At 35.3% G+C, this 11,954-nt stretch overlaps 1 pseudogene across 1 annotated transcript; it reads left to right on the forward strand.

Annotated features, from left to right (window-relative positions):
• Positions 1 to 1,650: 1,650 nt before the first annotated feature.
• On the forward strand, positions 1,651 to 10,870 carry LOC143554398 (putative methyltransferase PMT2; annotated as a pseudogene). The gene is made up of 7 exons (XR_013139008.1): positions 1,651 to 1,848; positions 5,871 to 6,523; positions 7,114 to 7,324; positions 8,110 to 8,401; positions 8,945 to 9,314; positions 9,730 to 9,807; positions 10,466 to 10,870. The product of XR_013139008.1 is annotated as a putative methyltransferase PMT2 (transcript).
• The last annotated feature ends 1,084 nt before the right edge of the window (positions 10,871 to 11,954 follow it).

Below are 11,954 nucleotides of genomic sequence, written 5' to 3' on the forward strand. Positions count from 1 at the left end.
TAATAATTGTTATAAATATATTTATATTTGTAAACTACAATTAATAATTGTTATAAATATATTTATTCCAAAATTAATAATTGTTATTATTTTTATTTGTAAACTACAATTTTTTTTATTAATGTTATAAATATATTTAAGTCGATTAGTTGAACGTACATTATATGTATGTATAATTTTGAACGGCTATGTATGCATATCACAATGTGAATATTTTGCATTAAAATTATAATTTTTAACTAAAAACCCAATTAACTAAAATCCAAATTATCAACTTTTGATGTACCTTCAATCAACCAAAATTTACCAAACCTAAAACCGACGAAACTAGATCTAAATTAACTAAAAACTAAATTAATCTGAAACCAATTAACTGAAACTTGGTTGCCACTGTTTACCAAAACTAACCAAACCAAACCATTCATATAACTATATACTTTATATCTCCGTAGTCCGTTCTATATATCTTTTCATGTTAATTTATATACCTTAATTTCACGTATTTTAAGAAAAATAATTTAGTTCAAGATACACCGTAAGTTTAAATTACAATATTACCCTTTAAAGTAGATAAAACATGGGCATCAAACGCGTAAATAATAATACTCACATGGGTCCCACTTTCCATATCCTTTTGGGGCCCACACTGACAGCTTTGTCAACTTAACAATTAACCCATTCGTTCAAACTAATCAAGTGTTCAGCTTAATCCCCTATACCCACAACCCCACCTCTGTTCCACTCACCGACTCCTTCATAATATCTTTGTTTTTTATATTATTATATTTATTATTCTTTTATTCTTTATTCTTTAATATATATTTTAATAACCAATAAATCTTTCAAATAGCATGTTAGACTAGTTAATTTCATTACATCAGGATATAGTCCTTTTGATATGAAAAAACTCTCATCTAAGACCAATGCTAATAAACACTCGCATTAGAAATGACAGTGCGGTGGGATAAAACTCGTCTAGTTCACAAATCCAACTAGTGAACGGCCTACTCGCCTACTCTCCCATTATCGTACTCCAAATAGGCTACTGCCTAAAATAATCGCATCGGGATACACTCGTCTTTTGACTCGGGAAAAACTCTCACATAAGGCCAAAGCCCGTGAACACTCGTCCGAAAGACACGAAAGTGCGGTGAGATAAAACACACTCAGTTCAACGAGTCAGCTAGTGAACACCATATGCTCGCCTAATCTCCCATCGTTATCCTGATATCGTTGAACATAAAGTACAGTCTCTTCTATACCACTTTATCACTAGCTTATTAACATATAGTGTCCATTAATAGTGTCCACATTTTCATTTCTTATTTGTCTCATTACAAATATCCACTTTCAAAACTTATTAGTCAATTTCCAAGTCTATCCTTAAACACACAACTAACATTAATAAACAATATTTATGGACCCAATTTCAAGGACATTATTGTCATTTAGTAAACAAAAAAATAATAATTCAATCTACCTTAAACTTTGTGTTTTTCAAACTAAGACATTTTAAGCGGGACGGTGGTAGTATATATATTACTCCGTAGTTGGGCATATAATAATAATAACAATATATTATAATAATAAATATAATATTTAATAATAATTCTAGATTTACATCTCCATCCAACAACATATATACTTTGAATATTATTATCATTTGTGGGTCGCTCAATCTGCGCTAATCCGATCTACTTTTTCGCTATCCAGTTTCAATTTAACCTAAAATAAAACAGAGCAAAAACAGAGTAAACAGAGTGAATTAGTGCAAATCCATCATCAGAAGCTCTTATTCTCCAGCTTTATTTCTTAAAGATTGGTTCTTTTTGCCACCTGATGCGATTGGTATGATTATTATTATTACCCAATTTGTTCACTTGTTTTGAGTTTAGTCCATGCACACCAGGTGTTTGTGAATGTTTTTTTTTTTTTTGGTGTTGAAATCATGTTTTTTTAAGGTATTTTTTCAGTGGATTAGTGCTAATATTGATTAATATATTGGGGTTGGTGCTAATCTTGAATAATATAATGTTTTAAGTTTGAGTATTGAATCTTGCTAAGGTTTCTGTTGATATCTGTTTGAAATGATATTTTTTATTTTAGTTTTTTTTGTTTTTAAGAATTTTTTGTTTTTTTTTAATTTACACTTTGGATTTAGTGGGTTGGTGCTAATATTGATTAATATAATTTTTTAAGTTTAAGTCTTTGAATCTTGCTAAGGTTTATGTTTACAGAACTGTGTAAATCATGTAGATCATAGTAACAATGTGAAAGCTTTAGGTAAGGTTTCTGTTGATATCTGTTTGAAATAATATTTTTTTTACTTAAAAGTTTTTTTTATTTACACTTTGGATTTAGTGGGTTGTTGCTAATCTTGATTAATATAATCTTTATAAAGTTTGAGTCTTGGGATCTTGCTAAGGTTTATGTTTACAGAACTGTGTAAATCATGTAGATCATGGTAACAATGTGAAAGTTTTAGCTAAGCTTTGGGTTGAATACTGTTTAAAAATCATATTTTTAAAGATTTTTTTGTTCTTGTTTTTATTTACATTTTGGATTTTGTGGGTTGGTGCTAATCTTGATTAATATATCAATCAATCAATCATACCCAGTAAAATCCCACTGACAGCAGAGCTATAGGTAGGGTCTGGGGAGGGTGGGATGTAGGCACACCGTACCTCTATCCAAAGGAATAAAGAGGTGGCTTCCAGAGAGACCCTCGGCTCTAAGAACATGTGTATGAAGCAAAAAAAAGGAAATCAAAGTTTAACAGTTATATAAAAAACTACTACTAATTATAATAATATTAATAAAAAGGTCACAGTTTAACCGCAATATAAAAGCTAATAATAATAATAATAAAATATGTAAGGGAAATACCATTATGGTATGTGACCTAAATAAGTTAAGTCTAAGCCTTAAGGTATTCAATTCTCTCTAAAAATCCTTAACTTTAATTCTACTTCTCCACGAATTCCTATCCTCAACCATGTCCTCGGAGAGGTTTAGGTCTATCAAATCATGCCTAATCCTCTCATCCCAAGTCAATTTCGGTCGTCCTCTACCCCTCCTCCCCTCTATAGTAATGTTTTCTACGGATCTAACAGGATTCGTCGTCTGTCTTCTCTTTACATGTCCAAACCATCTCAATCTTCACTCTCTTATCTTGTCTGCTATGTTCGCCACCCCTAATCTCTCGCGAAGCACAACGTTTCTTATTCTGTCTAGCCTTGTGTGCCCACACATCCAACGTAGCATTCTCATTTCTGCTACCTCCATCTTCCGCACTTGTGCCTTCTTGATGGCCCAACAATCTGTTCCATATAGCATTGCAGGTCTAACTGCCACCCTATAGAATTTTCCCTTCAGATTAGTCGGGAAACTCTTGTCGCATAATATACCTGTGGCTGCTTTCCATCTACACCATCCTACCTGAACTCGGTGGGTCACATCACTGTCTAATTCCCCATCGCTCTGTACAAATGATCCTAAATACTTGAACTTCGTTACCTGCGGGACCACCTGCCCTTCAATTGTGATGTGTGCGTCTTCACTGTCGTTTATCTCACCAAAATCACAGTGTAGGTACTCCGTCTTAGATCGGCTAATCTTTAAACCTTTTGTCTCTAAGGTTGTTCGCCACTCCTCAAGCCTCATGTTTAGATCTTGTTTTTTCTCAGCAAGTAACACAATATCGTCTGCGAACATCATGCACCACGGGAGAGTCCCCTGAATCGACTTTGACAACTCATCCAAGACTACTGCAAAAAGAAACGGGCTCAACGCTGACTCCTGGTGAAGACCTACCTCTACAGGAAAGAAATCAGTATCCCCCACTGGCGCACGGACACTTGTTTCACTCCTGGTATACATATCCATAATTATCTCTATGTATTTCCTGGGCACTCTTCTACCCTCCAAGCACTCCCAGAGCAACTGTCGTGGCACACTGTCGTAGGCCTTTTCTAGGTCAATAAACACCATATGTAGATCACGCTTCTTCTCCCTATACTTTTCCATTAATCTTCTTATAAGGTGTATTGCCTCTGTGGTGGAACGCCCCGGCATGAAGCCAAATTGGTTGACCGTAACCTGAGTTTCTCGTCTAAGTCTAACCTCAATCACTCTTTCCCATAGCTTCATAGTATGACTTAGTAGTTTGATTCCTCGGTAGTTACCACAACATTGGGCGTCTCCTTTGTTCTTATAGATAGGAACTACAACGCTGCTCCTCCACTGGTCTGGCATCTTACCTGATTTGAGAATACTATTGAACAGAGTAGTTAACCACATGACTCCTTCCTCCCCCAGACACTTCCACACCTCGATGGGTATGTTGTCTGGGCCAACCGCCTTAGACCTTCCCATCCTCCTAAGTGCGTCCTTCACCTCTTCTCGTGTGATCCGTCGGCAGTAGCAGTTATTCGATTGTTGTCGATGAAAGTTTGTGTTGTCATGTTCTTCTTGGTAAGCTCTCCCATTGTTAAAAAGATTGTGGAAGTAGGTTTGCCATCTTAGCTTGATGTCCTGCTCCTTGACCAGTACATGCCCATCTGTATCCTTTATGAACTTCACCGGTCCTAGATCTTGCCTTCTACGCTCCCTGGCTTTGGCAATCTTAAACATAGCATGTTCCCCCTCTTTTGTTTCTAGACTTTCATACATCCGTTTAAAGGCCGCCTTCTTTGCTTCCGCCACTGCCTTCTTTGCCTCTATCTTGGCCGTTTTGTAGTTGTCCCTCAAATCCACTCGCTCCTCCTCATTCGTGCACCTCATTAGCTCCCTAAAACATCCTTGTTTGTCCCTTATCTTGTCTTGCACAGCGTCATTCCACCACCAAGACTCCTTATGCCCACTTGACTTTTCTGTTGTGACCCCGAGAGTCTCCTTTGCTACTTGGATGATCTTTGTCTCCATAGCTTCCCATATATGAGTTGAGTCCCCATTTAGTCGAGCCCGCGTATGCAGTATGAGTTTATCCTTAAACAGAAGGAGATTTTCGTCCTTCAAATTTCCCCATCGAATTCTCGGTGTACCTTTCTTCTCTCGAACAGTCAGCTTATTTCTGAAGGCTATATCAGTCACTAGTAGTCGATGTTGAGTCACAACTGCCTCCCCAGGTATGACTTTGCAGTCCTTCCACCAACGTCGGTCTCCTCGCCTCATCAAAAGGTAGTCAATTTGCGTGTCGCGTCCGCCACTGCTAAAAGGTAGTCATTTAATCTTGATTAATATAATGTTTATAAAGTTTGAGTTTCGGATCTTGCTAAGGTTTATGTTTACAGAACTGTGTAAATCATGTAGATCATAGTAGCAATGTGAAAGCTTTAGGCAAGTTTTGTGTCAAAATCTGTTGATATCATCTCTTTAAAGTTTTTTTTTTTTTTTGTTTTGTTTTTTATTTACACTTTGGATTTAGTTGGTTTGATGCTAATCTTGATTAATATAATGTTTATAAAGTTTAAGTCTTGGGATCTTGCTAGGGTTTATGTTTGCAAAACTGTTTGAATCATGTAAATCTTGTAGATCATGTCAACAATGTGAAAGCTTTAGGTATTCAAATCATATGGCATGAATTATTAAGGGTAAACATAGTCATAAATATATAAAAAAAAATATCATCTTTAGGCTTTAGCTCTTATGATAATAAATATATCCAACTTTAATTAATATTAAATAAATCACACTTGTAGATCTGTTCATTTTTTTGAGTTATAGTAGCAATTATATGTTTACTTGTTGACTGATTTGAACTTTTATCTATAGCTAATAGCACTTTTGTAGCTACCAAAGGCTCTGCTATGAGTGAGATTATACTAGATACGTATGCTTGTTAATGATTTTGTAAAATAATATTATCTCAGGCTGCATCATGGCAACAAAGGGAAATCCAGGAGACAATCGAACGAGGAGTTCCGTTACAATATTTATAGTCATCGGTTTATGTTGTTTTTTCTATTTACTGGGAGCATGGCAAAGAAGTGGTTTTGGTAAAGGCGATAGCATAGCTTTAGAAGTCACCAAAACCAGCGCGGATTGCAACATCGTTCCAAATCTCAACTTCGAGACACATCACGGTGGTGACGCCGGGATTGACCAGTCAAAGTCAAAAGTCAAGGACTTCAAGCCGTGCAGTGCCAAGTACACGGATCATACTCCTTGCCATGACCAAAAACGAGCGATGACGTTTCCAAGAACCGATATGATTTATAGAGAAAGACATTGTCCTCCTCAAGAACAAAAGTTGAAGTGTTTGATTCCCGCGCCTAAAGGGTATGTGACGCCGTTTTCGTGGCCGAAAAGTCGGGATTATGTTCCGTTTGCCAATGCACCGTATAAAGCATTGACGGTTGAGAAGGCTATTCAAAATTGGATTCAGTATGAAGGGGATGTGTTTAGGTTTCCGGGTGGTGGGACCCAGTTTCCTCAAGGAGCCGATGCGTATATTGATCAACTTGCTGCTGTCATCCCGATTGCTAATGGGACCGTGAGGACTGCTTTGGATACCGGTTGTGGGGTATGTTAATTTATATAATTTTGCCTGCTGTCGCATACAAACCATTTTTCTTGCTAAAATGCGAAAAAAATAAAGTTACAAGAGTAAGCGGTTTGGACAAAAATTGTTCATTTTTGCTGTGTTTCTTGGTCATTAATTCAAGAACATGAAAAAGATTTTTTAGTTGCTAAAATTGACCCCTCTTGTTTTGAAAAAGTTTAAATTTGTGTTTTTTTTTATTTGGGTCCCTTATGCAATACATTTTGCACAAAAATTGTCTAACTTTTTGGTCATAAATGTATTCTGGTCATTAATGCAAAAGGATTGTTTGGTTGTAGCAACCCGAGTACCATGATTGATAAAATTGACCACTCATGTCTTGAAATATTTGAGTTTTTATTTTTTTATTTGGGACACTTATACAATACACCTAAAGAAAAAAAAAACATTATAAGAACAAGCGATTTTGGACAAAAATATTTTATTTTTATTGTTACTTTTTTTGTTTATTAGTGCAAGAACACGAAATAGCTCTGCTATGAGTGAGATTCTACTGTGTACGTTTGTTTGTTAAATCTGGGATTTTTTTTTCTAATATTTTTGTTGGGTAGGTTGCGAGTTGGGGAGCGTATCTATGGAAAAGAAATGTTGTAACAATGTCATTTGCGCCGAGAGATAATCATGAAGCACAAGTTCAATTTGCTCTTGAAAGAGGTGTACCGGCCATTGTAGGTGTTCTTGGCTCAATAAAACTACCGTATCCATCTAAAGCTTTTGACATGGCCCACTGCTCTAGATGCTTGATTCCATGGGGATCAAATGGTGAGAACAACCATTCAAATCTATAAAAATTAAGGGAAAATGACCAAATAGCTGTTTTGAGTTTTGACCATTGACTTTGACAAAAGAAAATGACCCTTGACTTTTTAATTTACTCAAATGTCACCTGCCGTATCAGATGGGAATCTGTTGAACCATGTTGAATATTTGATGTGCTAACTAGGCCTGTAAATGAATCAAACGTTCAATGAACAATTTGTGAACTGTTCGGCAGGTACCCATGTCGCTTTCAGTCATTTTTGTTGGCAAACATTTGTTTATTTCTCGTTTATTTAAACTTCTTTATGTTCGTTTGTTCACATTCATTTATTTTCATTAGTTTAAGTTTGTTTTTAAGTTCGTTCGCTTATGTATTCATTTAAAATTTTTTGGCCGATTGCAACTTAGTAATTTAATAAATTTTTTGGCCCAACACATTGTTCTTCACATTACTTTTTAAGAGGTTTTAGCTCAGTTATGTTCGTTCATTTACGGTTCATGAACTATTCATTTATACTGTTAACTGTAGAACATAAACGAACACGAACATGCTCAATTCTTAACGAACAAACACGAACAAGAAGACCCCCCATTTGTTTAGTTGTTTGTGTTCATTAGTTTGTTCTGTTAATCTTAAAAAATGAATTTCGGGTTGAGTGGTAATCTTAAAAAGTCAATTTTCTTAGTTAAAATGGTTATTTAGGTATGTTCCCAAAAATGACTTTTTGGTATTTTTCGTAATTTGTTAAGCGGGCCATAATATTGACTTTCTTGATATTGTTATATAGATGGGAAATACATGATGGAAGTTGATAGAGTTCTTCGACCCGGTGGTTTTTGGGTGCTATCGGGCCCACCAATTAACTGGAAAAACAATTACAAGTCATGGCAACGGGAAAAAGAGGATCTTGAACGAGAACAAATGAATATTGAAGAGACTGCTAAGCTTCTTTGTTGGGAAAAGATATCCGAACATGGTGAAACCGCTATTTGGCAAAAATCATTAAATCCCGAGTCGTGTAGGGGCTCAGAAGATACTTCTAAAGTCACGTATTGCTCACAAGATCCCGATGACGTTTGGTATGTATGCGATCGTGTTATAATCGTTTATTAGTATCTATATATTGGATTTATTATCTAGAGGTGGTGTTTTATGCCTAATGAGAATATAAAAGGTTGGCTAAAACTCATTTATTAAAAAAAGTGAGTTAATTATTAAAAAAATATAAGTTATGCATCGAACTCGACGAATTAGTTTATTTAAAAACAGTTACGTTTTTAAAAAGTTACTAAAAATGTTTTGGGTCAACCCAATCTAACCTATGCCATTTTAAGTGACACAAAAAGTAGGGGTATGCATGGGTCGGTTTTGGGCTCAAACCGAACAAAAACCGAAATTTTGGTCTTTTTTGGAAACCGTTTGGTTTCGGTTTTTACCATCTGGGCTTGAAATTTTTGGGAAAAGAGGGAGTTAAGTCTAAAATAATGATTCGAAAGTCAAATCGTTAATTACATGACCAAAAGTTCGATTTTACAAAAACATAAAGTCAACCATGGAATTTTGTTTAGGTTCGGTTTCATGCACGGCTCTTGACAAAAAGTACCAATTTTTTGGTGATTTAGGTACAAGAAAATGGAGACATGTGTAACGCCTGCCAGCTCAAACGCTGACGTTGAATACAAACCATTCCCCGAACGGCTAAATGCGATTCCACCACGGATTGCTTCGGGGTCAGTTCCGGGAGTTTCTGAAGAAAAATACATGGAAGATAATAGAGAATGGAAAAAAACACGTAAACGCGTACAAAAAAATAATTAAAATTATTGATACCGGAAGGTATAGAAACATCATGGATATGAATGCTGGTTTCGGAGGCTTTGCTGCCGCTCTTGATTCTCCTAAATTATGGGTCATGAATGTGGTCCCCACTTTGGCTGATAATACTCTCGGTGTTATTTACGAACGCGGGCTTATTGGCATCTATCATGACTGGTATGATTACGTTTAGTTTGTTTTACGTTTAACTGAACAAATGGTCAAACGTAAATAATTAAACGAAAATGATATTTAAACAGTAATGTGTTATACTTAAAAAAAAAGGATATTAAAGTTAGACTATATTGTAATTAGGGGTTTTCAAAAAAGTCTGAATTATCCAAAAATTTCGGATATCCGAATCAATTTTTCGATATTTCGGATATCCAATTTTTTTTTTCGCGCGAACATAAATGAACAAACGTTTTATTTGTTCATGTTCGTTCGTTTATTAAGTAAACGAACCACCCCCCCAAAAAAAAATTAAAATAAATAAAAAAAATTGAAACAACCCATGGTAAATCGAGTCTGATGCACAAGGATTGACCAAAAAGTTTGTATTTTGATTTTTGACTTATTTTATTGTGTGTAGGTGTGAAGCTTTTTCAACATACCCGCGAACATACGATCTCATTCATGCCAATGGTGTATTCAGTTTATACAAGGACAAGTAAGTCAAACAAATTATCATAATATCTAAGAGGAAAAAATTTAAATCAAAATCTTTAAGAGAATTAGTTTCAACTTTAGAAGATAATAGTTAAAGAGGAAAAATCAAAATATTTAACTTTAAATATTAGCACCTTTTGTCTCTAAAGTATAAATATTAACTTTTTCTAAAACCCTTGTACGGGTTAATAGGTCAACCCATGTAATTAAACGGGCCGTCTTTGGGTTGTCACATTTTCAAAAAGTTCGTGTCACCGAACTCAAAACCTTTTTCTTTTTTCGGGTCATATTTTGGGTCAACCAACCCGGCCCGAAAATCCTATTTTTATGCATGCTACTCTTTAAGATCACTTTATTCATAATATTTATAATTATATTATGATACTATTATATTCTTGATGTTATAATTAGCGTATTAACCGTTTGTGTCGACCCGAAAAAACCTATTTTTATGCATACAATTTTATATAAATATTTAGAATTATATGTATTCTCTTTTGAAATTATAACTAGCATATTAATTTTTAAAATCCAAAAAAAAACTGTTTTGGGTCAACCAGTTGCCTCGGCCCGGCCCGACCCGTTACAACCCATGGCCCAAACCACCTGATCCACACATTGCCCATATATTATTCATTAACTGAATGCAATAAATGCAGATGTGATTTTGAAGACATTCTTTTAGAAATGGACCGAATACTACGACCCGAAGGTGCAGTTATAATCCGTGACGAAGTCGACGTGTTAATGAATGTTAAAAACATTGCTGGGGCAATGAGATGGGATACAAAATTAATGGATCATGAAGACGGTCCCTTGATCCCGGAAAAGATTCTAGTTGCGGTCAAACAATATTGGGTTGTCGGGTCAAACTCCACATCCACACGTTAATCCCTACAAACGGACTCTTAAGACGTTAAATCATCAAAGTTTTCGTGAAATGTTTTGGTTAATCTTGTTACTTAGTGTCTGATTAGTTAAGTATTAATATTATTATTATTTGTGTTTGTTGTGTACTGTATAACAAGGAAAGACTTTTAATTTAATTGTTTTTTTTATGATTATTGTTTTAAAGGAATACTGGTTTTTATTAATCCCAACAATAATCTTTTGGTCGTTGTCGGTCCCATCTTTTAATGTGTTTGTTTCCAACGGTCCTCAACTAACAGAATCCTAATGTCGTTACTTGAATGTGTTCTTGAAAAAATGTGAGTTTTCCTGTCAAAAACGTTTTTCAGTGACTTGTAACTAACGGCGTTAGAATCCCGTTAGAATCCTGTTAGTCGTGGACAATTGAGACAAATACGTTAAAAGATGGAACCGTCAGCAGTCAATTCGTTAGTTAGGACTGACAGCAACTAACAAATTATTGTTATGATTAATAAAAACCAATACACCGGGAAAAAAAAAAGTTTCATTATCAGTAGTTGTAGGGTTCATGTTGGATTTGCATAAAGTTTTAATCTTTGGACATATTATAAGCAACTGGCATGTTCTTGTCCACATGTTAGTGACAGTGTGACACTAGATGATAACTCTAATTCTCTATTAATAATTGCCAAAAAAAACTTTCTAGCATGAATGTGCATGAAAAGTTGTACATTGATGTACACTTGGTTATATTGGATGTGGAATAATAAATATTGTTTTGGAAGTAAATAAGTTGGAAGTTTCAAGAAGCTTATATCATCATTGGTGGGGGTATGAAATAGTTTTTATTGTTGGGAGTAATGAATGCATGTCTCCTATGAACATTTATTATTTATTAGCATTTGCATTGAGTAGCAAGAGGTTTGTTTGGCATGTAATGTGGTGGTTCTTGTGGCTTGTATTTGGCTTTGTGGGAATGTGGGGTGAGGTGGTGGTTAAGGTTAACTAGGTTCAAATGAGGGTTTTATTAGGTGTTGGGGAGAGTTAATATTTAATACGAGTAGCGAATGCGTGTATGCCGATTGGTGGAGATTATTTGTGGTAATGGTTGACGGTAGTGACGTTTACTAGAGATGCGTCATCAGGACCTCTTGGTGGAGGTTGTTTATAGGCAATGGTTGACGTTAGTGATGTTTAGGGAGGAGACCGATACGGTATTGAGAACATGATGAAACAGAAAGTGAATGAAGGTTAAAATCAAAGGGTAACGATAGCATA

This window comes from Bidens hawaiensis, unplaced genomic scaffold, assembly GCF_021521415.1.
Source record: "Bidens hawaiensis isolate Kalapana, Puna unplaced genomic scaffold, B.hawaiensis_p1.1 tig00017670_1, whole genome shotgun sequence".
Classification (NCBI taxonomy): Eukaryota; Viridiplantae; Streptophyta; class Magnoliopsida; order Asterales; family Asteraceae; genus Bidens; species Bidens hawaiensis.